At 42.8% G+C, this 26,596-nt stretch overlaps 1 non-coding gene across 1 annotated transcript in view; it reads left to right on the plus strand.

Moving 5' to 3' along the window:
- Nucleotides 1–360: 360 nt before the first annotated feature.
- The window catches only part of LOC101017070, a 42,253-nt gene continuing 16,017 nt past the window's right edge, over nt 361–26,596 (plus strand). The window contains exon 1 of the transcript XR_001893738.3: nt 361–1,020. This is a non-coding gene — a transcript (uncharacterized LOC101017070). The remainder of the gene's footprint in view (nt 1,021–26,596) is intronic.

Below are 26,596 nucleotides of genomic sequence, written 5' to 3' on the forward strand. Positions count from 1 at the left end.
AGGAGTGAAGCTGCAGACCTTTGTGGTGAACGTTACAGCTCACAAAGCCCGCGTAGACCTAAAGAGTGAGCAGCAGCAAGATTTACTGCAAAGAGCAAAAGTACAAAGTTTCCACAGAGTGGAAGGGTACCCGAGTGGGTTGCCACTACAAGCTCCAGCAGCCTGCTTTTATTCCCTTATCTGACCCCACCTACATCCTGCTGATTGGTCCGTTTTACAGAGAGCTGATTGGTCTGTTTACAGTCCTTGCCCTAGACACAGAGTGCTAGAGGGAAAAGTTCTCCAAGTCCTCACTAGGTTAGCTGGATACAGAGTACCAATTGGTGTATTTACAAACCTTGAGCTAGACACAGAGTGCTGATTGGTGTATTTACAATCCTTTAGCTAGACATAAAGGTTCTCCAAGTCCCCACTAGACTCGGGAGCCCAGCTGGCTTCACCTAGTGGATCCCGCACAGGGGCGGGTGGAGCTGCCTGTCAGTAAGCTGCAGAGCACCAGTACTTCTCGGCCCTGGGTGGTTGATGGGACCAAGCCTGCAGAGCAGGGTGCGGCCCTCCTTGGGGAGGCTCCTGTGGCTCAGGAGCCTACTGCAGGGGGGTGGTTCGCGCATGGCAGGGTGCAGGTCGCAAGCCCTGCCCTACAGGAAGGAAGCTGAGGCCCAGTGAAAACTGGAGCACAGCGCCTGTGGGCCGGCACTGCTGGGGGACCTGGCACATCCACCTCAGCTGCTGGCCCAGGTGCTAAGCCTCTCAGTGCCCTGGGCCGGGGGGCCCCGGCTGTGGGGCCCCCTAAGGCCAGGCCGGTGGGAACTCGCGCTGGCTTGTGAGCACTGTGCGCAGCCCGGGTTCCTGCCAGCACCTCTGCCTCCACACCTCCCTGCAAGCAGAGGGAGGCGGCTCTGGCCTCAGCCAGCCGAGAGCGGGGCTCCCACAGTGCTGTGGTCAGCTGAAGGGCTCCTCAAGCACCGCCAGAGTGGACGCGGAGGGCAAGGAGGCTTGGAGAGCGAGGTCTGCTAGCAGGTGGTCTCCTCTCACCACTATTATTGTGTGGGAGTCTAAGTCTCTTTGTGGGTGTCTCTAAGAGCTTGCTTTATGAATCTGGGTGCTCCTGTGTTGGGTGCATATATATTTAGGATAGTTACATCTTCTTGTTGAATTGAACCCTTTACCATTATGCAGTGCCCTTCTTTGTCCTTTTTCGTCTTTGTTGGTTTACAGTCTGTTTTGTCTGAAATTAGGATTGCAATTTCTGCTTGTTGTAATTTCCATTTGCTTTGTAAATTTCCTCCATCCCTTTATTTTGAGCCTATGGATATCATTACACATGAGATGGGTCTCTCAAAGACAGCATTCCATTGAGTCTTGCTTTTTTATTCAACTTGCTATTCTGTGCCTTTTAAGTGGAGCATTTAGCAAATTTATATTCAAGGTTACTATTGATATGTGTAGATTTGATCCTGTCATTGTGTTGTTAGCTGGTTATAATGCTGGCTTGTTGTGTGGTTGCTTTATAGTGTTACTCATCTGTGTATTTAAATGTGCATTACCATTTCTAGCAGACCTAACAGTACTTCTTTAATATCAGGTAACACATAGTTCTTGTTTACATTTCCACAATTATCTAAAAAATGCAGCTTTTACTGGGGTGATCAGACCCAACACCAGGTCGTGGGGGCAATAAAGTCCAGCAGAGTCAAAGGAATGAGAAAAAGACAGTTTGAGAGAGAAAGTGGGACCAAAGAGCCATCTCAAGTGTGGAGGCTGCAAAGGTCCGAGCTCTGGGAGCCCACGCTATTTATTGGTGTTCAAACTAATAAACAAACAGGTGGTGAGGATGTGGGGGTTGAAAGGAAACAGTGTATCAAGTGAATGAGAAACATATGGCTGCTTAAGTTAATGGGAGTGCTAGAAGCAAGGAGCCAGTAAGTCTAACAGACATATTAGCCCTGCCTCAGCTTCTCTCCCAACATTCAGCTTTTCTCCCAATAGCTTTCAAGTTGGTTTCTCTGAGTTAGGATGCAAACAAAATCCACACATTTAGTTGATTTTTCTCTTAAGTTTCTTCTAATCTGTAGCAGCCCCTGTACTCTTTCGCATCATTTACTTTTTAAATAAATAGGTTATGCATCCTGAAAATTTTCTCGCATGTTGAGTTTGGCTGATTGCTTCTTTCTTGTGTCATTTGACTTTCTTGTTATGTTTCTATATTCCCCAGTATTTCTTATAAACTGGTAATTAGATTTAGAAGCTTAAATTAAATTCAAGTTCATTTTTTTTTTTTAGTGATAAGCATAAATAGGATGTGATGTGCACTTATTATTATACCGAAGAGGAGACACATACTGTCTGGGAGTTCTAAGTTTAGTGATGTTAAGATTCATCTGCAGATTTAAGGGTCAGCACCATCCATTTATCCATTTTAAGGCTCTCCACAAACCTTTCACCCAGTGGTATAAGCACCTCTTGGTTATTGTTTCTAGACCCACTTTTTTTCATTATGGGTTAATAAATAGTAACTTTCTCTCCCTCATCTTCATTTATTAACTGGAAGTTTTTTATTAAAAAATAACTTTTCCTCATCAACTATCTGGTAATCCAAAATACAATTTTATAGGAAATACAGAGTAAATGCGAAACTCTTCCTCTTGCCAGTTTTCAGAATAATAAGTTGGTGGCCCAGCAATTTCCAAAGATAACTCTTTTTATTTTTTAAAGTAGTATCATCATAGACTCATGGGTTTCTCTTTTTCTTTAATACATCTTGATCAATTGCAGTGATTATTTCTCTCATTTTTTAGACACTGGGAGTTCTTTAAAATTGCCCCCTGTGTTTTTTTTGACACAGCCCCCCGAGTCTACCGTAGTTTGCTTGCTTTCTGTTACAATAAAATATCCTGGGCTAATTCTGTATATTACCTGCCTCAGATCTAGACCCAGGTATTTCTCCAATGGTTCCTTGCTTTGTTTTTTTTTTTTTTTCAGTGGTAAATGGTATTTAGAGACCTTACTCTAGACACTATGGAGACAAAATGTGACTGCGTTTTTATTGCTGCTAGATCTTTTCTGTGAGCAGTTAGAAAACACATATTTTAAAAAAATGAATTAATAACCAATTCAAATTTAACATTTCAGAATAATAAGTACTTAACCTCTTTGGTTCTATACTTGCATTTTTTTTTTTCTTATACTGAAAATTTGTTTTCTCTTTCTTTTAGCCTACAATATGGCTGTGTTATTTTCCAAGTGATAATGCCAACATTATTATTATCAATATGATCATTCAATGCTATTTACTTTTTCTCTGAAACTCATTTGTCCTTGGAATAGAATTGTGGGGTAAAAATGTGTTTTAGAATTACTTGCAGTAATTCTTTTCTGAATATAGTTATGCCACCAACCTGATATGCATTTGTACTTAATTTGGTTTGTTTTTACTATTTGTAGATTTTTATTTAATAATTTTGTTTTTAATTATGTGTATAACATTTACATTAATCCAAAGTCAAAACTATCAAAACAAGATATATTCAACAAAGTCTAGCTTACATCTTTGTCCCCCTTCTTCCTCCTTTCTGTTCCATAAGTAATCGTTTGTATTAGTTTTTATGTTTAGCCCACATTTCCTTTAAGGCATTATCTCTTAACTGTATTTTTAACACTTTTATGTAGGCAAGAGAGATGATGCTTACCTACATCGTAAAGGAAGTAGCACTGTCCTGTTTAAACCCCTGCCCCAGGAATCCAAATCCTGTGCTCCTTCCTCTGCCCCATACTGCCCTCTACAGACACCTCGGAGAATTTCAAGGATTTCAAGGAGAGGCAGCCCTCAGTTCTTCCTGAGGTTAGCTGTCCAAATTAAGCAGACTCTCTGTGCTTCAGTGATACTACCTTCTACTCTAGAATTTTGTAAAATACGTGTGTGAACTGTTTTGGGGCTCCAGGCAGTGCTTGGTGTCTGGGCGAAAAGGTGTGAATAAGCAAGCACTCGTGTGTGCTGGGAAAACAAATTATCCCTAAATACTGTCATTTTCTCTTAACACCAGCTACGATGATGTGGAACTGAAGTACAATTAAAACGTATGAAGTGTTCTACAAGTTTAAAATGGCCATAGGTTTAAATATTTTTTCTGTCTAATTCAGTGTAATTTTAAATTGTCTTGACAACTAGGCAGAAAATAGAAACTACAGCTTTCCTAAAGAAAATTTCTGGCCGGGTGCGGTGGCTCACGCCTGTAATCCTAGCACTTTGGGAGGCCGAGGAGAGCAGATCACCTCAGGTCAGGAGTTCAAGACCAGCCTGGCCAACATGGCGAAACCCCGTCTTTACTAAAAGTACAAAAAGTAGCCGGGTGTGGTGGCGGGCACCTATAATCCCAGCTACTCAGGAGGTTGAGGCAGGAGAATTGCTTGACCCCGGGAGGTGGAGGTTGCAATGAGCCGAGATCACACCACTGGGTGACAAGAGCAAGACTCTGGCTCTCAAAAAAAAAAAAAAAAAAAAGAAAGGAAGGAAGGAAGGAGGGAGGGAGGGAGAGAGGGAAGGAGGGAAGGAAAGGAAGGAAGGAAGGAAGGAAATAAAATTCCTAACTGGGCAAGTGCACAGGTAAGACAGAGTTAAAATCCTACAGTATTGGGTATTGTTTACTCCCAAAGGGTTTCTTCCAAGTCCTCTCTGCTTCCGTCGGATCGCCTGGCCGGCAGGGAGACCTTGGGACAGCAAGAGCAAAGGTGGCACCGTTCTATACATAGACATGTTTTAGTGTTCTAGCGTCCCTAGCCTCTTCCCTGCTTCCTTCTGCTCCCTGGGGCACCTGGAAGCAAAAGAAGGTTTTTGTTGTTGTTGTTGCTGTTGTTGTTTTGTTTTTGTTTGTTTTGTTTTTTGAGAAAGGGGCGCGAAGCAGGATGAGAATGGAGCCCTAAATTCAGGTCGTGGCTTTCCCAGCATCCAGTTTCTGCTTAGTAAAGATCCAAGAGCGCTTCCCCATAACTTTTGGATTTTTGTCTGTTTGAGATAAGGGTTCAAAAGCAGAGCATTTTAATGCCATAGGTAGTTCACATGGATTCAGTAGAATTAAGTTATTTGAAAAACAAACAAATGATACAGGAGCTATAAAGAAGTTATTTAGGCAGTTAGTGAGTGTAAGAGAGTCCTCGGTAAGGCTTCCCTTTTAACAAAAAGCAGTCCCCAAATAATTGCTTTTCTAACAAAGAGCAGCTTGTAAAACTGAGCTGCAGACCTAAATAAGCAAGCTGGAAGCTTGCATAGTTAGATGCAGTTAGCTGTACTGATAGAAAAAAGGCTACCCGGGGGCCAGGCATGTTCAACTTGGAGGATCCCTCTTCTCTTTTCTTTGTTGCCACTTGGGCAGTAAAAAGGCAGGCAACATGGTCCGGACAGCTAGAGACTCCATCTGCATAATAAAATATTAGATGCGGGGGATGGCCAGCTTCTTCACACTCTATGCAAACAGCACACCTGGTCCGACCAATCTCTTAGGCCCTATGTTAATCAGACACCTCCTCCTCAAGCTTGTCTATAAAACCCTGTGCATTTCACCAGGAAACCCAAAGACACACTAGGGCACCCCACTCTCTCTGTAGGAGAGAGAGCTATTCTCTTTTCTCTTTCTTTTGCCTATTAAACCTCCGCTCTTAATCTCACTTCTTCTGTGTCCACATCCTCGATTTCCCTGGCATGAGACAATGAACCTCTGGTATTTACCCTAAACTATGAGGCCGCTTCACAAACAAACAAACAAACAAACAACAACAGTAAAAGTGGTAAAATGCCAGTAGGAAGTGGTGAAAGTGGTGCTCAAGTGGGTGGGACCAGAAAAATCAACTTTGAGATTAGGGCAGGCAGGGAAGCCTTAATTTGTTCCCAGCAGAGCAGGCTCCTCCAGGAGGAGCTGCCACCGGTTTGGGTAGCCCACAGGTCATCCTCCCAGGTCTGGGGCAGGACCCAGGCAGGCTGCACAACTGAGCAACAGCCTTCGTCCTCTTATTTTCTGGGTAAGGCCCTGTCATTTTCCCGCACAGCAGTGGTCAGGAGAGGCAGTCACTGACTTGAGGTGACCAGGGAAGAGCAGGGCCATCCGTTTCTTCTGGAAAAAAAAAAAAAAAAAAAAAAATTCAGAGTTTTAAAATCAGAGACATGCCCAGGGCTGAAGCCTGAAGCCGTTTCTTCCTCTGTGTCAGATAACCTCAGGATCCCTAATTCTTTGGAATCTCACCCTGCCGAATTACTTTCTTTCAAAAATAAAATTATTTTCTGATAATTACGGTAATGCACATTCTCTAAATTTTTGAAAACCGTGGAAACAAGAAAAAGGTGTGTGTGTGCACACAAAGGAGACACACTTTATATTCTGTAAATGCTGCTTTTTCACATCACATGATGACAGTTCGTCCAATTTTAAAAGTGGTTGTAATGACTGAGCAATATTTTACCCGTTTTAGGGATGCACAATTCTTTAGTTAACTATTCCCTTCGTGTTGAACATTGAGGCAGTTCTACTTCATTGCTCCTGTAAAGAATGATATACTTTTTCTTTTTCTGACTTTTACTCTAGGTTTAGGGAGTACATGTGCAGGTTGGTTACATGGGTAAATTGCGCGTCGCCAGGGTTTAGTGTATGAGTGATCCCATCCCCAGGTAGTGAGCATATCGGAGAGTTTTTCATCCCAGGTCCCCCTTCACCTTCTTCCTTCTAGTCATCCCCAGTGTCTACTGTTCTCATCTTCGTGAAGAATGACACACATTTTTAAAGAAAAATACTGTGTCTCTGATGATTTGACTAAAGGCATTGTCCTAGAATTAGTTAGACTCCATCAAATTGAATGACTTTTTAAGGTTTTGGACACACTAGTGGATGGCTCGCTACCACCGTTTTTCATGTGTTTAGTTGTTACACCTCAAGTGCCCAGAAGCTGGTTATTACAAAGAGAGCTAATTTGATAGGTGAGAATTTTTTGTTGTTCTTGTTTAGTAAAGAAGTTGAACCTATTTTTATGATTATGGATCATTTACAGTTCTTTTCTAAATTGCTTTTGTCCTTTATCAATTTTTCAAAATTCGAGAAATAATTAGTTATTTCTTAATACATTAGGACCTTTTGCTTATGTGTTGTATGGGGGTTATGCAGCATGGATAATAAGAATTAATAATAATGTTGAATATACACTATAAACACATTTATCTTGTTTTCCGTTTCCTTTCAAAACTTTGTTAGAATGATTTTTCCCCCTGGCACTGCAAATTCTATAGTCAGCTGGTGCAGCTCCCCACTGATTTGGAAGCTACCCCGGGGGGGAGCAGAGGAACATGGGCTGCAGATGGCTGCTAGGTGGCTCTGGGTCACTTTTGGTACCCCAGAAGGGTGACCTCGAGGCTGGCGGATGTGGTTGCAGTTGCAGTGTGGCTCTGTCCTTTCTTTGTCCTCATTTACGCTCCTGATTTTGATTAGTTTTCTACCCGGGTCTGCCTTTCTCTTGCGTGCTGTGCTGCTGAACAGGTCCTACTCTGTGCTTTGGGGCCAATGTGGGTCCAGCTGGGTGGCTTGGGGGCCACCAAGCCTGCCCATGCTGCTCTGGTCCTATTAGAGCAGGCAGCTCAGTATCCTAAGTGCAAGTTAGAGTAGGGGTGGGCAATGTACAGACATATGAGTGGGGAGGAGAAAGGAACATTATTCAAGGGAAACTTCAGGCTGCTTTCCAGAGGTGGAGCAGGTAGATGAGCTGACAATTACGGGTGAGACGGTGGGAGATGATCCCAACCTGGGTGATGAGGATGGGAAAAGAAGATTTGGAGCACTAGAGAGAAAAAGGAGGAGTTGACTTCTGTGTCCAGCAGGGTGGATAGAAATTCCCCAGGTCAAAGGGCAGTTTCAAACCAAGCACATGTAGCCAGGCACAGGTGCTGTGCTTGCCTCCCTCTCCTGCTTTGCTCTTTTGTTCCTCATCGTGTTCTCTATACTGTTCTCTCTTCTGTTTATGAAACATGCGGAGCCTGTTTTCATTTATTGAAATCTCATTGGACGGTTTTATGTTTACTTTTTAATTTTTTGTGTGTATATAGTAGGTATATATTTATGGGGTACATGAGATGTTTTGATACAGGCATGCAATGCATAATAATCACATCAGGAAGAATGGGGATCCATCACCTCAAGCATTTAACCTTTGTGTTACAAACAATCCAATTATACTTTTTTAGTTATTTAAAAATGTACAAATAGATTATTATTGACTGTAGTCATTCTTTTGTGCTATCAATAGTAGGTCATATTCATTCTTTCTAACCACTTTTTGTACCCATTAACCATTCTCACCTCATCTTCTATCCCCCAACTACTCTTCCCAGCCACTAGTAACCATATTTCTACTCTCGGTTTCCATGAGTTCAATTGTTTTGACTTTTAGATCTCACAAATAAATGAGAATATACAATGTTGTCTTTCTGTGCCTGGCTAATTTCACTTAACATAATGATTTCCAGTTCCATCCATGTTGTTGCAAATGACAGGATCTCATTCTTTTTTCTGGCTGAATAGTATTCCGTTGTGTATAAGTATCACATTTTATTTTTTCATTCATCTGTTGATGGGCAGTTAGATTGTTTCCAAATTTTGGCTATTGTGAACAGTGCTGCAACAAACATTGGAATGCAGATATCTCTTCAATATACTGATTTTCTTTCTTTTGGGTACATACCCAGCAATGGGATTGCTGGATTGTATAGTAGCTCTATTTTTAGTTTTATGAGGAACCTCGAAACTGTTCTCCATAGTGGTTGTGCTAATTTACATTCCCATGAACAGTGTACGAGGATTCTCTTTTCTCACGTCTTTGCCAGCATTTGTTATAGCCTGTCTTTTGGATGTAAGCCTCGTCGTAGGTTTTTAATGAATGATTTGACTTGAGCTTCTGGAAGTGTTATCTACCTACCATTAGGACCAATGGGAAAGTACAGGCGATGGGTGTTATCTGGCAGGCAATGAGAAGGACCTCAGCGATACTATGAACCCTGGAGATGAAAAGGAGGGAGCAGATGTTTGAGTCCTCCTGGAGACTGACTCACTGATTCCTTAGCGCTTGCAGGTTGGCTGAATGTGAGGAATGGGGAACCCTGAGACAAACAGAATGAACTTTTTTGGGGCCATTTAGCTCTCTTCATAGAATACCCTGGGTCTCAGCTTCCACAGTGGAGGAGAGGAAGTTGATGGGAACATCAGACTGGCCTGAGTCACCCACCCTTTGTTTCTTCCAGTATTGCTCCTCTGCAAGCCTCAGGGCCACCATCAGCAGCAGCTTCCAAATCCGTATTGTGGGGTAGGTTGGTCACTACATAAGGATATCTGGCCTGTGGGGAAAGTGGGTACTGAAATCCAGCTTGAACGTTGCTGGCCTACCTGTGTGTAAGCACAAGTCTGTGTCCACTCTTCTAATTCACTCAAAGGTGCAACATGGATTAGATGAATGAGTGGTCCTGGTAGCAGCTGGGGGCTGAGGCGGTACGTACATAGAAATGGAATACTATGATGTCTCTTTGATTTTTTAGTTTTATTTTAGGAATATCCTGGTTTAGGTTTGGCTTATGATTTCTGCTTTACTCTCATTTTAACACTTTACCATCAGTGGGAGATATCACTGTTGTTTTATGTGCAAAGTGATGGTTTTAATAAGGGGTAAAGAGGCATGGTTAGTTGACCACTGCACTTTCATCTGGGACAGCACCTTTCTTACCCAAACGGGATCGTATTGAAGCTATGACTTACATGGTTTGGGATCTTAGTGGTATATATTTCAAAACGCAGTGTTAAACACATTGGGCTAGGCTGAAAAAAGTAATTTAGAAATAATTTTATTTCCTGGTTTGAAGTAAATCAGTATAGCATGGTAGTTGTGTTCATGGTCTTTGCATCCAGACTGCTGTACGACCTTGGCAAGTGAAGGCAACATGTGGTGATTATGTTTCAATAACTGTAACATGAAAGACTAAGAGTACCTACCCCAAAGGGTTGTTGGGAAGATTAATTGAGGAACTTTAGGTAAGACACGTAGAACAATGCTGGCTCATCATAAGTGCTAAGTAAATGTTAGATTTATAATTAAATCCATTTATAAAACCAGCACCATTTCTCACTTCCACTTTTTTCTTCTTTCCAGTCTTCTTACGTAAGATGCTTATTCATAGAACTCCAGTCTTATTTTTCTCCCTGCATCCACAACCTCTTCATGTTTAACTCTCCCCAATGCACTCTAGATATTTACTGAAAAAAAAATGAGTTAATAGCTATTCCTGAGTCCTTCCTTTCCCACCCTGGTCTCTCAGCAGCTTTTCTTCTAGCTTTTGGATTCTTTGCCTCCCCGTTCCCTGTCTTATAGGTGGGTATCCTGGAAGATCTTTCATAACCTGATGGTAGTAGTTGCCTTCCACCAGAGCGTGGGCTGTTCATTACCAGGGAAAATCAGGCCTTATTGCTATGGCTATGAACTGGTACCCCTTCTCTTTCTGCCCCAATATAATCGCCCTACAGGCCCCTTCAGAGATGTTAGAACTTCTCCTTTTCTGTTCTGGAGTTGAGATATGTTTCTTGTGCCAGGCAGTGCTGGCTGGAGTAGCAGAGGGGAGGGGACACACACGGAGCAGCCTGGGCTGTAGCAAAGGCAGAGGGTACCACGTGGTGCTGATAAAACAAAGGCTTTATTCTTTCATAGGATCAGACACGGTGATGACAACTGGCTGTGCAGATATTGCACACACTGGCAGATACCAGGGTGGATATCCTGTGGGATCCTGGAGAATGAACAGGAAGAGCCATTAGGGATAGCTCAGAGCTCTCTGGGGGGAACTTCTCAGTGCTGGCCAGAGGAAAGGAGATTTGAGTATAAGAGAGCAAGGCAGACCAGGATGCTTCTTGGACTTTCTTTCCTCTAAAGTTGCTTATTTCAGCATTAAGATCCAGGTCAGTGGCAGCCTGAGCCCCTGCCTTGCTGACCACTGCCCCTGTCAAAGGAGTTGGAGCTGTGGCACCGGCATTGGTGGGACCTGCGGTGCCTGTGGTGGTTCAGGCAGCACAGACACTTTGTATCCCCTCAAAGTGCTCCTGTCACTCATTCTCCACCGCCTGAGATCAGGTGTCCACAGTCCTCACACACACAGGATTTGTCTTGTGATGTCCCCTCAAAGAGGGGACACAAAGTGTTGAAAAACAGAGTGCTATTTCCCCCAGTTTTGCTGGTGATGGAGGCCAAGAGAATGTCAGCTGGGCAGAAAGTCAGTCTAATGAAGCTATGTCATTGTGGGGCTCTGGGCCTTCTAAAGGGTCCGCTTTGGTCCCTAGTCCATGACTGTAGTTGGAGACACCACCTTCTGTGTTTCTTTATTATTTGGCTTAAGCCTCCTCCCCTTCCTAATGGCCAGCACCAGCCCTCCTCATTGCATGAAATTCCTTCTAATTCAAGTCCTTCATTCCCATATTCCTTCAATAATCAACTTCATCAGTGTTTCCCATCCAAAGAGCACCAGAAAAGCACCTATAGTAGAATGACTTTATGTTGGTTGACTTGTTGCAATGATGGAGATAGGACACAATATGGAAGCATTAAGATGTGCTCACTGTAGGATTTGGGCTTGTGTGTTAGGTAGTCTGGGGGAATGTTGAAGGAATTAAAGTTTTGTTCTGGATTTGATGCTGTCAGAAAGCCAAGGACACTTCAATAAGTAGGTATCTTAATGCTTTTTAACCAGGAAGTTGGAGCAATGAGGCAAGGTTAAAGCTGTAACTAGTAAAAAGGTAGAAGTAACTCATATGAGCTGAGACAAGTGAATGTTTGCTCATTTTTGTGGTGTGGGCAATGCTTTTGTTTCATTGATGCTCAGAGTGGTCTTGTTTTTGTCTTGCTCCCTTGAGGTCACAGAGTTAGCTTATCTAAGGTTAGAGTTCTGTGAAAGTATTTATATTCAACAGGAGAACATCAGAGCCTAGCTACTAGAGCCAGGCCAGCTTGCTGCCAGAAATCTGGGTTACTCCTTTTTTTCTCAGTGACAATTATGGGCCAGGCATCATGGCCAGTAGTAGCGATAGGGTAGGTAAGAGAAAAGTCGTGGCATCTGTCTTCAGTGAGCTTAAAGTCTAGCAGATCTAGCAGATCTAACAAACATAAAATAGTAAACTGCTAGTGATAACGGACCCCAGAAGGAGTTCCATATGCCATGGGCATGTAAAGAAAAGGTATTGAAGTCTATACTTTGTTGCAAACCTGAATATTTATTTTTTCATATCTTGTGGTTATCATAAGCAAGCCTTATCCTCCAGACAGGGCAAACATGGCAGCCATTTTCCTCCACAGATTGCAGCCCTGAGCCATTGGTAGCAGGGGAGGCAAGAGGTGGGAGCCAGACTTAAAAAGGAAAATAAATCACACATTTTGGTCAAGTTTCAAAGAATCAAAACATCCTTTCCAATGACATTCAATACATCATGTTACCTCTGTTTTATGAAATACAGTGGATGACTGTTAGGCTTTCCTCCAGCCCCATTCTTGACTGCCTGTCTTGAAAGCCTCCCCACAAGACCTGGAGAGCACATTAATCTCCCTTCTACCTTAGTGATTGCTCCTGTCACTCTTGTCCTCCTGAGATCAGGTGTCCACAGTCCTCATATGTGCAGGATTTGTCCTGTGATGACAAACAGTAGCTATAAGATCATGATCTCGTGATTCCCTCTACAGCACAAGGGCATCTCCCTGAGAATCACTAGTCCCGGGAGTCCCATCCTGAGGAGCCTTGGCTTCCTGTGGTCCAAAGACATCAAGGAAATACAGAGACTGCTCTGGCTGGATGAATCTAGGAAAAATTTCATGACTTAGTCATTCCAATTGGTACTATAGGAATAGGCACTGCAGGACCTTAGGTTGAGCTCTTTGGAGTGCATTTTGGACATTCCACATCAGCAATCAAGGATGAGTCAACAAACAGAATTCTTCTCCCTTTGCTTACAGCTCACAGTTTCTTCTCCATTCTGCTCCTGCCATGACTGTGTCAATCATACTCCATGGCAAGCAGCTGAGTCATTCTGAAGGAAGATGGGAATCAGTAGCCAGAAAGTGCCATATACCTTCAACATGCCTAAGTTTCTTATATGGATTCTAATTCTCCCCTCAGATTAAGTAGTATTTTGACATATTTATACTTCTCTAGTCTCCTGAGAAAGTTCTGGTTGGACCTAGTGTGTAAAAGGACGTTGGACTCTAATTTTCTTCTTGTATTAGGATGTTGGATGGAGTTGAAAGATAAAAATAATATGTGCCCCTTATCCCCTTATACTAAAGTAACCTCAGCATAAGCTGCTGAAAATGTCTGCAGGACTTGCTAAGAAAAACATAACTCGATTTCTCTGGTCCAGTTATATATTTGGAAGGTTGAGTTTTGATAAAAAATTTTTTGGTAGGGGAGTTATTATCCTAGAAGACAGTACTATGGTTTCGCCCTTATCTTATATAGGAAGGGAACTGGTTGCTATCCTATAACAGAGATCAGTGGAACGGGGAGGACTCATGATTCGAAATTGTAGATATTAGAGGTCCCTTCAAGAAAGGAAGACAGGATTTTCATCCAGCAGCAGAAGTTCTGCTGCAGTAGTAGATTTGATGGTCTAACTTCCGAGCCTATTGTTTAATAAAGAAAACGAATGAAAGAGATAGAACAGGATATTGAGACATCATAGTAGATAACATCTGAGAAGGAAGACCAGCTTACACAGTGTTTCTAATGTGTTTAGGATGGTTTTCTGTTGAGCAGCGAGACCTCATCATCAAGAAGCTGTGGCTGGTGTCAATGAAGGTGGGAGCTTAGGGAGTGTCTGAAGGGTTAAATCTGACTGCTCATCCCATGTCTGGGAGTAGTGCTGTGGGGAGAACTCTTGCAGATGCTCCATAAGGACTCACAAAAACACCCTATAAGACAGCCCTCCTGCAGAGCCTGCCACACAGAGGGAGCAAGCAACCAACAGAGGAGGTTAGTGGTACAGTCACATGTGTAATGATTTCCCCTCCCCTTTTCCATCTCCCAGTACAATGGAGGAGGAAGGGTTATTCAGGAAGAAGGTGGAGGGGTGGTAGTGAATGAGAGAAAGAGCCATACATGTTCCCTCCCAACTCCAGTCTCTTGGGAGAGCTGTGGGCAGTGCTCATTGGGAAGGGAGAATTTGAGTTTGAAGATACATACAGAATTAAATTCAGCTTGTCTGGTCTTTAATATCCATAAAATTCACGCCAGAAATGTGGAATTTCCCTGAGATATTTTCAAGAGAGATTCAACACAGCATAGGAGAAGATAATGATGGGATAAGACAAAGCTTCTTGTTTTTATCAGACCAAGTTTATATGGTTTAATACTAATTTTAAGGCTCTAGCAATGTCTTTATAACAAGGTGGCATCTTTGGGATTCTCCACCTTTTCTAACATCAGTGAAATCAATAAATGCCAAGTTTCCATGTCACAAAGGACAAAAAAGAAGCAGGTTCAGGGATGTTCGCTGGGGGCTTCAAAATGACCACACATGGGTAATGCTAAGGCAATAGGAAGTAGAAACTGGGAAGTTTCTGAGGGTGGGAGACATGTTGGGATTTTGGGGGCCAGATAGGAAGTCTTCTTGGGAGAGGAATATCTTAGATCAAGAGCTGGAGGAGAGAGAGTTGGGTGCTGGATGGTGAGCATACTGTGTGCTACTCACCTGCAGTCCATGGGGAAAAAGAATAAAGGAAAACTTTTGGGGAGTCAGTAGAAGAGCCTGATCAATCTGACCCTTGCTAAGTTCCTTTTATTCAACATCTGCCATCTCCTTCACCAATTCCTGGTTACAGTTCTTTTCTTGTAACCACGTTTTCTCCCAACATTCTGTCTATCCTGAATGTAAGGAGAGGAGTGGATGTACTGGGACGTAAAAGATTTGTGCTAGGTCCCAGGCAGGTGTATCACATTAGTGACTGATGCTTGCTACTCAAGAAATAAACTTTGGCTCTGACAGAGTTCTCATCTCCAGGGGGCATGGAATAGGTTTATTTATTGTGGAACGGATAGCTGCAGGGTGGTTGGAAGATTAAAAAAAAAAAAAATGAGAGCATTGAAAGAACCCAAGGACATTTGACAGAATCTGGAGTGGGCACCATAAGATTGTGCTGGCTGGGACTACACCTGGGCAATCTGCTAAATGAGAGTCTTTCTGGAAATTAGGCCAAAGATGGGGTTATTAATACCAGCACACACTGAGTGCTGGAATCCAGATATTTATCAGTGCAAGTTTTTTATTTAAAGATTAGGATTTATGGTTTATTCCTGATTTCCAAATTAAACGGTAAATTCTGTAAGGGAATCCCGACCTCTACTATCTTCCCTAATGTTCCACGGAACTTCTCCACCCAGGAGATACAGAGGTGATGGAGGAAGAAAAACATCACACTGGGGAGAGGCTTCTCTCTCTGCTTCACTGGGTCATCCAGCCCTGCTCCTCTGTGGTTTTCAGGGCCCTGGTTGCTGCATGAGTGACAGCACCCAGAACTCTGATGCTGTACTTAGTGGGATGTGTGAAGCTTGTGATGGCTCAGGCAGGAGCATTCTCCAGAGCTGAGGCTATGGCAGCCCCCAGAGCTGAGGCTCCATGGGAAGAGACTACAGAGGGCACCGAAGAGCATGTTTGGGTAGCCATTTTGCCTCCAAAGCCATTTGGGAGAGGCTTGAAACTCCTCCTCATTTTACTTCCAAGACACCTTGGGGGAAGTTTAGCGACTCTAGAAAAAGTAAAAATGGGAATAATGGCATGTAATTGTATCAGTTTTAAAAACTGACTGTTTTCTTATTTACTTCAGAGAATGTGGCTTTGAATCCACAACTTAGGGAAAATTCCTGAGCAGAGGAGAGTGGGAAATGGAAAGTTAACTTGGGTAAAGGGGTCTTCATCCAGTGAGGACTGACTGTAACTTGGAGCTGTTTTCCTATTTTGTTTTGGAGGCAAGAAATGAGTGGTGGGATTGGGAGGGGTGGGAGTGATGAATCTTGTTTAGGGGTCAGCTTCTTCCCTTCTGTAGCCCCAAGCCCTCTGCATCTCCATGGCAGGTGCTTGGAGGAAAGCAGGGATCCAAGAAACTCTAATATCCAAGATACTCATATATCTGCACCTTAATCTTTCTGTAGGTCTTTAGCTCTTTATTTTTCATTTTCTATCATCATTCCTTCTTTAATCAATTTATATTGAGATGATGGGGATATGAGAGGGGGGCAGGGAAGTGCTGGGTAGAGAAGAGTGGAGTCCCTGGTGAGGGCTCCACCCTCAGGTCTATGCCCATAGACCTAAGTGAGGACAGGCACTCCTGGTTTTGCACCCAAAGGTTGCATTTTCTAAGCCCACTCTGACCCACCATGCCCCACATCTTGGGCCCATAAAATCTCCAAGACCCTAGTGGGCATGGACACAAGCGGCTGGACATGGAGGGGAGCAGAAGAGCACACTGACCGATACCAGCAGATGCCGGCAGGCCATCAACAGTAGGACCTCATGGAATTCAGTGGGGGCAGTTGGAGGTGAACTGGCCACTGGATGGCCCGACTCCAAGCGAAGCCCGTCTTCCCACTCCATCCCCTTGCTGGCCTCCCCATCCATCTCAGTGAGAGTTACTTCCACCACTCGATAAAACCTTGCAGTCATTCTCCAAGCCCATGTGTGATCTGATTTTTTCAGTATACTAGAGCCTACAGAATATGGGATACAGAAAGCCCTCTGTCGTTGTGATAAGTCAGAGGGTCTAATTGAGCTGATTAACACAAGCTGCCTGCAGACGGCAAAGCTGAAAGAGCACACTGTAACACATGCCGACTGGAGCTTTGGGAGCTGTAAACACTCAACCCTAGATGCTGCCATGGAGTCAGAGTCCAAAAATGCTCCCACGACCTGCCCATTTGCATGCTCCCCTTAAGGGTTTGAGCAGCAGGGCACCAAAGAAGCGAGTCACACCCCTGTTGCATGCCCTGCAAATGGGATAAGGGAACTCCTCCCATTTCAATGGCACACTCTGTGCTGGGCAAGGCATATTCAAGCATATAGATACTATCCCTACCCTTAGGCTGATGAGGTAGTGGGGCTGAGAGGTAAGTAGGAAACTAAGTCTGAGCCAAGTGAGGGTGGTGAGATACACGTGTGTGGGAGTCCTCAGGCCTGAGGTCAGAGTTGTTGGACGTTAGTCCCTTGTTGCTCTGCAGTGACTTCTAGTGAATGATGAATCCAGATGGTGTCACCTGCTGTCACTTGGGATGGTTGATAGGATGAGTAAGATGTGGATCCTGCATTTGTTCAAGGGCAGTAAACTCTGGCATAGCAACTAAGAGGAGCTTGTGGACCCAAGAAGCATGAAGGGGATGACCAGGAGGAAGAGATAATGCTGGGGCGAGGAAGGATGTGGCTGATGGAAGCATTGGGGCATCTACAATCTTGAGGGCAAGATGATATGCTCATTCAGAGCATTTGTTTTGGAGACAGAACTTCCTAGTTTAATCTTTTGCTGCTTCTCCTAATAGCTGTATCAAGTTACAGATGTCTGAGGGAGAAAAATCTATATGGAGACAAAATTATCCAGGGATGTCCCAGGTAAAACCAGAGAGAGGGATAAGAAATCTAAAATGGCTGTGATGGTAATGTGTCACAAATTAACATACATTTAAGACATTGTGTCAGGATCTTAGTGACTATAGTATTGATTCTAACACAGCCAGGAAAGAGAGTGATTCAGAATGGCTGGGATGGCTAAGAGAGATTAATCCAACGATAAATGGTAATTAATGGGTGTGTTATAATGAGGTTGATGGGATAAATGTCAACACCTGACATAAAGTAGACTAAGTTTGTGGAGACAGTTCTAAATTCTATACTATTTTCCATACTATTTATTATATACATACACACACACTCATATATGTGTATACATACACACACACACATTTCATCCTGAATTATGATATATTAAAAATAAGTAAAAATGAGGCCAGGATCAGTGGCTCACATCTATGATCCCAGTGCTTTGGGAGGCTGAGGTAGGAGGATCGCTTGAGTCTGGGAGTTTGAGGCCAGCCTGGGCAACATAGCAAGACCTCATCTCTATCAAAAAAAAAAAAAAAAAAAAAAAAAAGGAAGAATAAGAAAAACATTTAAACTTCAAATATATGCTAAAATCACAAGATTTCAATAAAATATTTTTATTTATTCTGGTTTAAGATGGTTGACTAGAAGCAGCTAGTGTTCACTGCTCTTGTGGAGAGGAAACAAAGTGGTGAGTAAATACTAGTTCTTCAAGTGAATTGTCAAAGAGATCACATTGGGATTTACCAAGGAAGTGACAGGACCCAGAGAGCAGAGAAAAGCAAAGCTGGGCAGCCACTCATCTGAGACTGGCATAGAGGTGAGGGAAGCTCCCTAAAGCAGAGAAAGAGTGAGTGAGAGTTCCCAGGGACTCACATTTCTGCCATGAACCTTTGCAATACTAGGCATGGGAGAGCCCCTCTGACTCCTTGAGCCTCCAGACCAACACAGAGAGCCTGTGCAGAGGCACCACTTAAGTCCATTTGGAGCCCCATAGGCCTTGTATCCCTGAGCAGCCAGTGCCAGCTGCTGTAGCCCAGCAAAAAAGGGGCCTTTTGCACACCTCTGGGATACCGGCTGCTCCTGCATGGCTGAGGAGTGGTCAGGATTCAGACTCTATCCCCTGCTGCTACTTAGCAGATAAGGCCTGCAGGCCTGGGCTCCCCGAGCAGTGGCTTCATCCCCACCTGAACAGTGCAGTTAGTCTTGGTCCTACACTCCTCTGCAGCAAAACTCCCAGAGGTAACAGACAAGGCTTGGCACCTTTGCATACCCCTAACAGCAAAATCCAGTGGCAGCAATGGAGACTGGTGGCTATGTGGGCACATAGCATCCTGAAAATGGGTCCCTAGTCTTCCAGCTTGTAAAGTTTCTGATGAGTAGTCCACTGTTAGCCTGATGGGCTTCCCTTTGTATGTAATTTGACCTTTTTCTCTAGGAACCTTTAAGATTTTTTCTTTAGCATTGACCTTGGACAGTCTGACTATATGCCTGGGTGGTGTTCATTTTGTATATGCATCACTTGGGTGGGAGAGAAGTGTGAGCATGCCACCGTGCTCCCATAGCCACCAGTCTCCATTGCCACCACTGAGAGGTCCTGCCCTCCCCAGTGAAAGGCCCACAGCAGAGCCACCTGCCCCTGACTGAACATTTCAGCTACAACCCAGAGCCTTTCTAAAAACTGAACCCTCACAGGCCTATAATACATCCTAAGGCTCTCACCACCTAAGCATTCTGTCTGCCACTGCCTAAGAGTTTGGCCCATGACCCAGGGACCAGCCCAGCCCTTCCCATCACAGCCAACACCTGAACTCTGGGCTAGCCTGACCCTGGTCCAATCCCTTTAGGACTCATAAACACTGTCCAGGGGGCCATGTAGGAACTGGGGAACTCCCCACCCCATTACAACTCTGCTGACACCTGACTATTTCCCTCATGGCCTGAAGTTGGGCTAACCTAACCAACCAACACCACCACAACCAGTACCCATTCACACAGCCCCAATGATGTAACCCCTCCACTTAAGAGAAGCAGCTGTATTGCCACATTAAAGAACAGATGAGCAATAAAGCTATCTGTTGTAGGCTGAGTGACAACATTATGCTCTGAAAACACTCCCATGGAGTATCACAAAACATGCATTTCCCATGGTTGTCAACCACATTGTGGCCAAGAGATAGAGTACAGTATGCTTCTGAACTAGGAGTCATGAGTTCTGGGTCAAAGATATGATAGGGAAACAGATCAACTTTCTGCCTACCTAAGATGAGGAACAAGTGCAGCTTCCTTGTCTCCCCACAGAGACTTCAGTGTGCTTCACTGGGAGCTCCTGTCAGCCACCCTTTTCAGGGCTTGTGCCTGTGCTTGCCATTGGGGTGTTCACGGGCAAGCCAGGGACTCTCGTTCTGCCCAGCAGTGTCCCCTCCCTCCATGGAGCAGGAAGCTCAGGTCACTGGGTACTCCACTGTTCATCCTGTCACCTGAAACAACAAAGAGCACTTCACAGTAAACAAAAATTATACCCACTTGCTTGTGCTGCAGCTGGATCTTACTTGCAAGACCTATCTACTGGCTTGTAGGTTGAACTGCACAGCCCAATATAAAACCTACTAACGTAAGTGCATAGGGCTATAAAAGCAAAGCCAAAAGACTTCTCCCAATATACTTTACAGTCATACCCTAAAGGGAAAGAAATAATATATAGGAAAAGAGAAAAAAGTCTATTTGCATGAAAATAATTACAATAATTAGAAGTGTCAGCCTTTCCAGACGAGAACAAACCGGTATAGGATCTGGCAACATGAAAAATCTGAATGTTGACACACCACTCAAGTATCACTCTAGTTCTACAGCAATGGTCCCTAACTAAATGGAAAAACAGAAATGACAGATAAAGAATTCAAAATATGGATTTCAAGGATGTTCAACAATATCTAAGATGATGTTGAAAAACAAAAAGAAAATTCTAAAGCAATGCAGGAAACAGGAAGAGATAAACATCTTAAAATAAATCAGTTGAAGGTACTGAAATGGAAAAACTCATATAGGAATTTCAAAATACAACTGAAAGCTTTATGAACAGACTCAATCAAACAGAATAAATAATTTAATAGCTTGAAGACTGGTCTTTCAAACTAACCCAGTCAGGCTGTGTTAGTTTGAATGAAGAATATGAAGAAAAAGAATTTAAAAATGAACAAAGTTTTTGAGAAATATGGAATTTTGTAATGTGACCAAACCTATGAATTATTGACATTTCTGAGAGAGAAGGAGAAGGAGTAAACAACCTGGAAAACATTTTGAGGGAATAATTCAAAAAATTTTGTTAATCTTGCTAGAGGAATAGACATGCAGATATAGGAAAACCAGAGAACACCTCGCAGATACTATACAAAATGAACATCACCAAGGCATATAGCCATAGACTGTCCAAGGTCAATGCTAAAGAAAAAAATCTTAAAGTTAGAGAAAAAGGTCAAATCATGTACAAAGGGAAGCCCATCAGGCTAACAGAGGATTACTCATGAGAAATCTTACAAGCCAGAAGAATTTGGGGGCCCAGTTACAGCATTCCTAAAGGAAAGAAATTCCATCCAAGAATTTTACATCCCATTGAACTAAACTTCATAAGCAAAAGAGAAATGAAAACTTTTCCAAACAAGCAACCACTAATTTGTTACCACTAGGCCAGCCTTAAAAAGGATCCTTAAGACTTGATTTATAAACATAGAAATGAAAGAACAACATGTGCTACCACAAAATCACATGTAAATACATAGTCCACAGTCCCTATACAGCAACCACGCAATGGAAACAACAAAGCCATCAACCATCAACTTCACAAGAGGATTAAAACCTCACATATCAATATTAACCTTGAATATAAATGATCTAATGCCCCACATAAATAGCACAAATCTGCAAACTGGCAAAATAAAAAACAAGACCCATTTGTATGGTGTCTTCAAGAGACTAATTTCATATGTAATGACACCTATAGGCCCAAAGTAAATGGGTTAGAGAAAGATCTATCATGCAAACTGAAAACAAGAAAGAACATTGGTTACTATATATATATGTGTGTGTGTGTGTGTATATATATATACTGTGTATATATATGTGTGTATATATACATATATACACACAGTATATATAATATATACACACATATATACATACACACACATATCAGATAAAACAGACTTTAAATCAACAAGTAAAGAAGGGTAAAGAAGGGAACTACATAAACTTTAGTTCAACAGGAAGATTTAACTATCCTAAGTATATACACATCCAACATTGGAATACTTAAATTTATAAAACAAGTACTTCTAGACCTATGAAAAGACTTAGACAGTCACACAATAATAGTGGGGGACTTCAATACCCCACTGGTAGCGTTAAACAGATCATGAAGGTGGAAAACTAGCAATTCTGGACTTAAAAATCAACATTTGACCAATTGAACCCAATAGACATCTACAGAACACTCCACCCATCAACAACAGAATACATATTCTTATTTGCACGTAGAACATACTCTAAGATTGACCACATGCTTGGCCATAAAGCAAGTCTCAATATGTTCAAAATCATTAAAATTACGCCAATCATACTTTCTGATCATAGTGGAATAAAATGGAAGTCAATATAAAGAAGATTTCTTAAAAACTACAACATGACTTGTAAATTCAACAACTTGTTCCCAAATGACTTTTGGGTAAATAGTGAAATTAAGGCATAAGTCAAACAATTCTTTGAAATAAATGAAAACAGACACACGACATATCAAAATGTCTGGAATACAGCAAAATCAGTGGTAAGAGGAAAGTTTATGGCACTAAATGTCTACATAAAAAAGTTAGAAAGATCTCAAGTTAACAATCTAACATCATTCCTAAAGGAACCAGGAAACAGGAAAAACTAACTACGAAGCTAGGAGAAGAAAATAAATACTTAAAATCAGAGCAAAACTAAATGGAAGAGACCTAAAAATTCCTACAAAGGATCAACAAAACCAAAAGCTTGTTGTTTGAAAGAGTAAACAAGATCAATAGACTGCTAGCTAGATTAGCAAAGAGAAAAGAGCACAATTATCAATGACAAAGGTGACATTACAACCCAGCCCATAGAAAAATAAAAGATCGTCAGACACTGTTATGACCACCTCTATGCACACAAACTAGATAAACTAGAGAAAATGGATACATTCTTAGAAACACACAATCCCCCAAGACTGAATCAGGAACAAATCAAAACCCTGAACAGACCAATATTGAGTCCAAAATGGAATCAATAACAAAAAACTTACCAACTAAAATGAGCCCAGGACCAGATGGATTCACAGCAAAATTATACTAAAGGTACAAAGAGGAGCTGGTACCAATTCCACTAAAACTATTACAAAAAAAATGAGGATGAGGAGCTCCTCCCAACCTCATTCTGCAAACCCAGTATCATTTTGATACCAAAATCTGGAAAAGAGGCAATGAAAATGAAAACTATTGCAAATATCCCTGATGAAACAGATGCAAAAATCCTTAACAAACAAACTGAATCCAGCAGTACCTCAAAAAGCTAACTCACCATGATCAAGTTTGTAGACTTTATTCCTGGAATGCAGAGTTGGTTCAACAAAAAGCAAATCAATAAATATGATTCACCAACTAAACAGAATTAAAAACAAAAGCCATATGATAATCTCAATAGATACAGAAAAACTATTGGTGTAATCCATCATTGTTTCATAATAAAAATCCTCAGCAGACTAGGTATTGAAGGAACATACCTTAAAATAATGAGAGCCTTCTATGACAAACCACAGCCAACATCATACTGACGGGCAAAAGCTAGAAGCATCCCCTAAGAACAGGAACAAGACATTAATTCTCACTCTTACCACACCTATTCAACATAGTGCTGGAAGTCCTAGTCAGTGCAGTCAGCCAAGAGAAAGAAATAAAAAGCATCCAAATAGGAAAAGAGGAAGTCAAATTATCTCTGTTTGCTGAATGTAAAATAAAAGTTAAAATAATATAATAAAAATAATGATTCAAAAAATTATTAGTAGGCATTTTAAAAACACTATTATTACATAAAACATGTCTGAGTATCCTGATACAGGAAGGCTGCAGGTGTGGCCATCTTTTTTATTTGCTCACGTACCTTATAGCCAAGTAGGAAACAAAAGCACTTTTAAGACACCTGGGTGAATGAGGTTGTTCCCTGAGAATGAGACTGGGAAAGGATGAGGACTTTTCAACTTTTAAACAAACATTTCATGGTTGGAATAACCACCTATTCCTTGCCTCACTAAGCTCTTACCTTGGGTGTGGAAGCAAACAGATATTAGATGTCCTTTTTGTATCCACTAAGGCAATGATATCCAGTTCTCAAAAGTTTGCCCATGAAAGGGTGCCTTCACTGGGTTTAACCACCCTTTACCAGCATCTGCCAAGTGCACCAGAGTGGGAATCCAGTTGAATATAGAGCCACCTTTGTCTAAATCTGCTGCCAGGCAAGGAAACCAGAAGATGCCTCCAGTGGGCCCACTGGAACATAAGCTCCCTGAGAGGGGACTTCGTCTTGGTTCAAACTGATCCAAGCACCTAGACCAGTGCCACATAACTATGTACTGAATGAATAAATTTTTGAATGAATGAGACTTGGCCTAGAAGTCCACTGATGAGGACTGAAAAGTCTGTCTTCACAGTTACTGAGACCTCACTTGTGGGAGTCAGCTTCCAGTGGCGGGTCACTACTGCTGTAACTTCTGGCTTCCATGAACTGTACTAATGTCTCAAATCCAAACTTTCTTAGTTGATTCTAGGGCCATCTTTCTACATCTTGGGGCAATTCACTGACAGCAGGGGTTCTAATGGTACTTTGGAGCACAGATCTGACTCCACAGGCATGGCTAAGTCTCTCTGCCCAGGTCTAAGGATCCTTTTTTTTTTTTCTTCATATTTCTTAAAACGTTTTAGAGGAATTCAGTGTACCTTGGTGGTCAGGGGCATGTGGTCAGTGAAACTGTCTGGGTTTGCACGGCAGCTTCTGGGAGACCTTCGGCACCCATTCTACGTTGATTCCTCTCTGTAAAATGGGAGAAGGCTAATATTAAACTCAAAGGACTGCAGTGAGGATTAAGTTATTTACTGTATGTCAAGCCACTGGTACATTATGAGTCCTATATAAATTATCGATCCTATGAATATATATCCAATTTGCAACTCCTGGAATGATCTCATATTTTCCCCTTTCCCTAAGTTCCTCTCCGTATATATCCTTGCAACCACCTCCATTTCTCTCTTTGCACCCATCACCTATTCAGCTTTCAAGGATCCCTTCCTACTCCCTCAACACCCAGATCTTCCCTATAGAAATAATATGAACGTTTTCTCTGCAGCTGTGTGTCCTTCTGCAGCCTCTTTCCAGTCACAATATGTAAACTCCTCACGGTCTCCCTATGAATGGAGATCAGTGTTATTTCTCATTCTTTTTGTCTGGGAGGTACTCAGTCTGGGAGATAAGAAGGGGAAAAACAATGGAGCAGCCTTGGGAGGGGCAAAATAGAAATGTAGGTAGAGAAGAGAAGCTTTATTTTTCACAGAGTGAGACGTAAGTGCTGCTAAGCACTGACCAGAACATGGGTGTGGAGACAACCATGAGGGACACCCAGGGAGACCACTGGAGATCACTGACAATCCTCGTCAAGATGAACTTAGGAGCTCAGACCATGAACAGAAAGTTAGGAGTGGGTACATCAGACTGAGGTTAATCCTGGGCACTTAGGGTCTCTGATTCCTCTAAAATTGCTCATCTCGATGTACTGCCAAGGTCAGCAGTAATTCTCTAGCAATGGCTGGAGCCCCTGGCAGGCTCACTCACAGCAGTAGAGGCTGTGGTGCCTGTGCCAGTAGAAGAGATGGGGCCTTTGGTATGTCAAGCAGCAGTGCCCTACAAAAGTTGAAGTGGCCCCCGAACTGGGGCTGCAGGGAAAGGCTGGAGGTGGGCATGAGGCTTAGTACTAGGGTGTGCACTTTGAAGGCTTTGGGGGTTATCACTGCTGCTGGTTTTGCTGGAGGGCATCTGATAAGACATCTAGAATCAGATGTTCTTGTAATGCACAAACCTCTGGTCAATATCTCTTCTGTGGTGGGTGTCATAGACCCCATGCTCTGCTACTGAACTGAGCAATGCATGGAAGAAATGAAAAGTTACTTGGAGTTCGTTCACCTTGGAAAACACATTTTTCTATGGTCTCCTACTGGAAAAGGATGCTGAGTCTTTTCTCATTGGGCCCCTCAGGTATCTTATCTCCATGTGATCACAGAGGAGAATAAACCTGTTTGGGTAAAGCTTCCTTGATGATGTCTGGTGAGATCAGTGCATCTCTCAGAACATATGTAGGAAGAAGATGAGGGTGTGCTGAACACCCATGACCTTCACAGTCACAGGACACCTGAAACATCCTGGGAGGGTGCCCATTAGCCCTACACTCTTCCTGCTGCCTCCATCTCATACCCTCTGCTTCCTTCTCCCCTGATGGAAGCCTGGGCTTGTCTTCCTAGGTCTTCCAGCTCAGGTCCTGTCTCCAGCTAGACATCCATCTGATTTCATGGAAGCCAGAGAATGCTGATTTTGAGAAGTCCATGGACTAGGGAGCCCAGGATAGGAGCTCCTAGTGTGTGAGAGGCAGCATGAGTGGGCTGCTGGGGGAGTTGACAGCACTAAGCACCCCAGCCCAGCTTCAAGACTTATCCACCTTCCCAGGAACAGGATGGCATGTTTGACCACAGAGAGCCTGGTCGTCACTTGTGCATCTTCCACCCAGGCCTACATGTGTCCTTAACAGAGGCCGTGCCCTGTGCTTTGTGGTGAAAGGTAGAGTTCAATATGACATGTCACCAGACCTATAGAAATTAACTGTCTAACTGCACAGGCAGTCAAGTAAATAGGGAGCCTGC

Source organism: Papio anubis, chromosome 1 (assembly GCF_008728515.1).
Source record: "Papio anubis isolate 15944 chromosome 1, Panubis1.0, whole genome shotgun sequence".
NCBI classification, from domain to species: domain Eukaryota; kingdom Metazoa; phylum Chordata; class Mammalia; order Primates; family Cercopithecidae; genus Papio; species Papio anubis.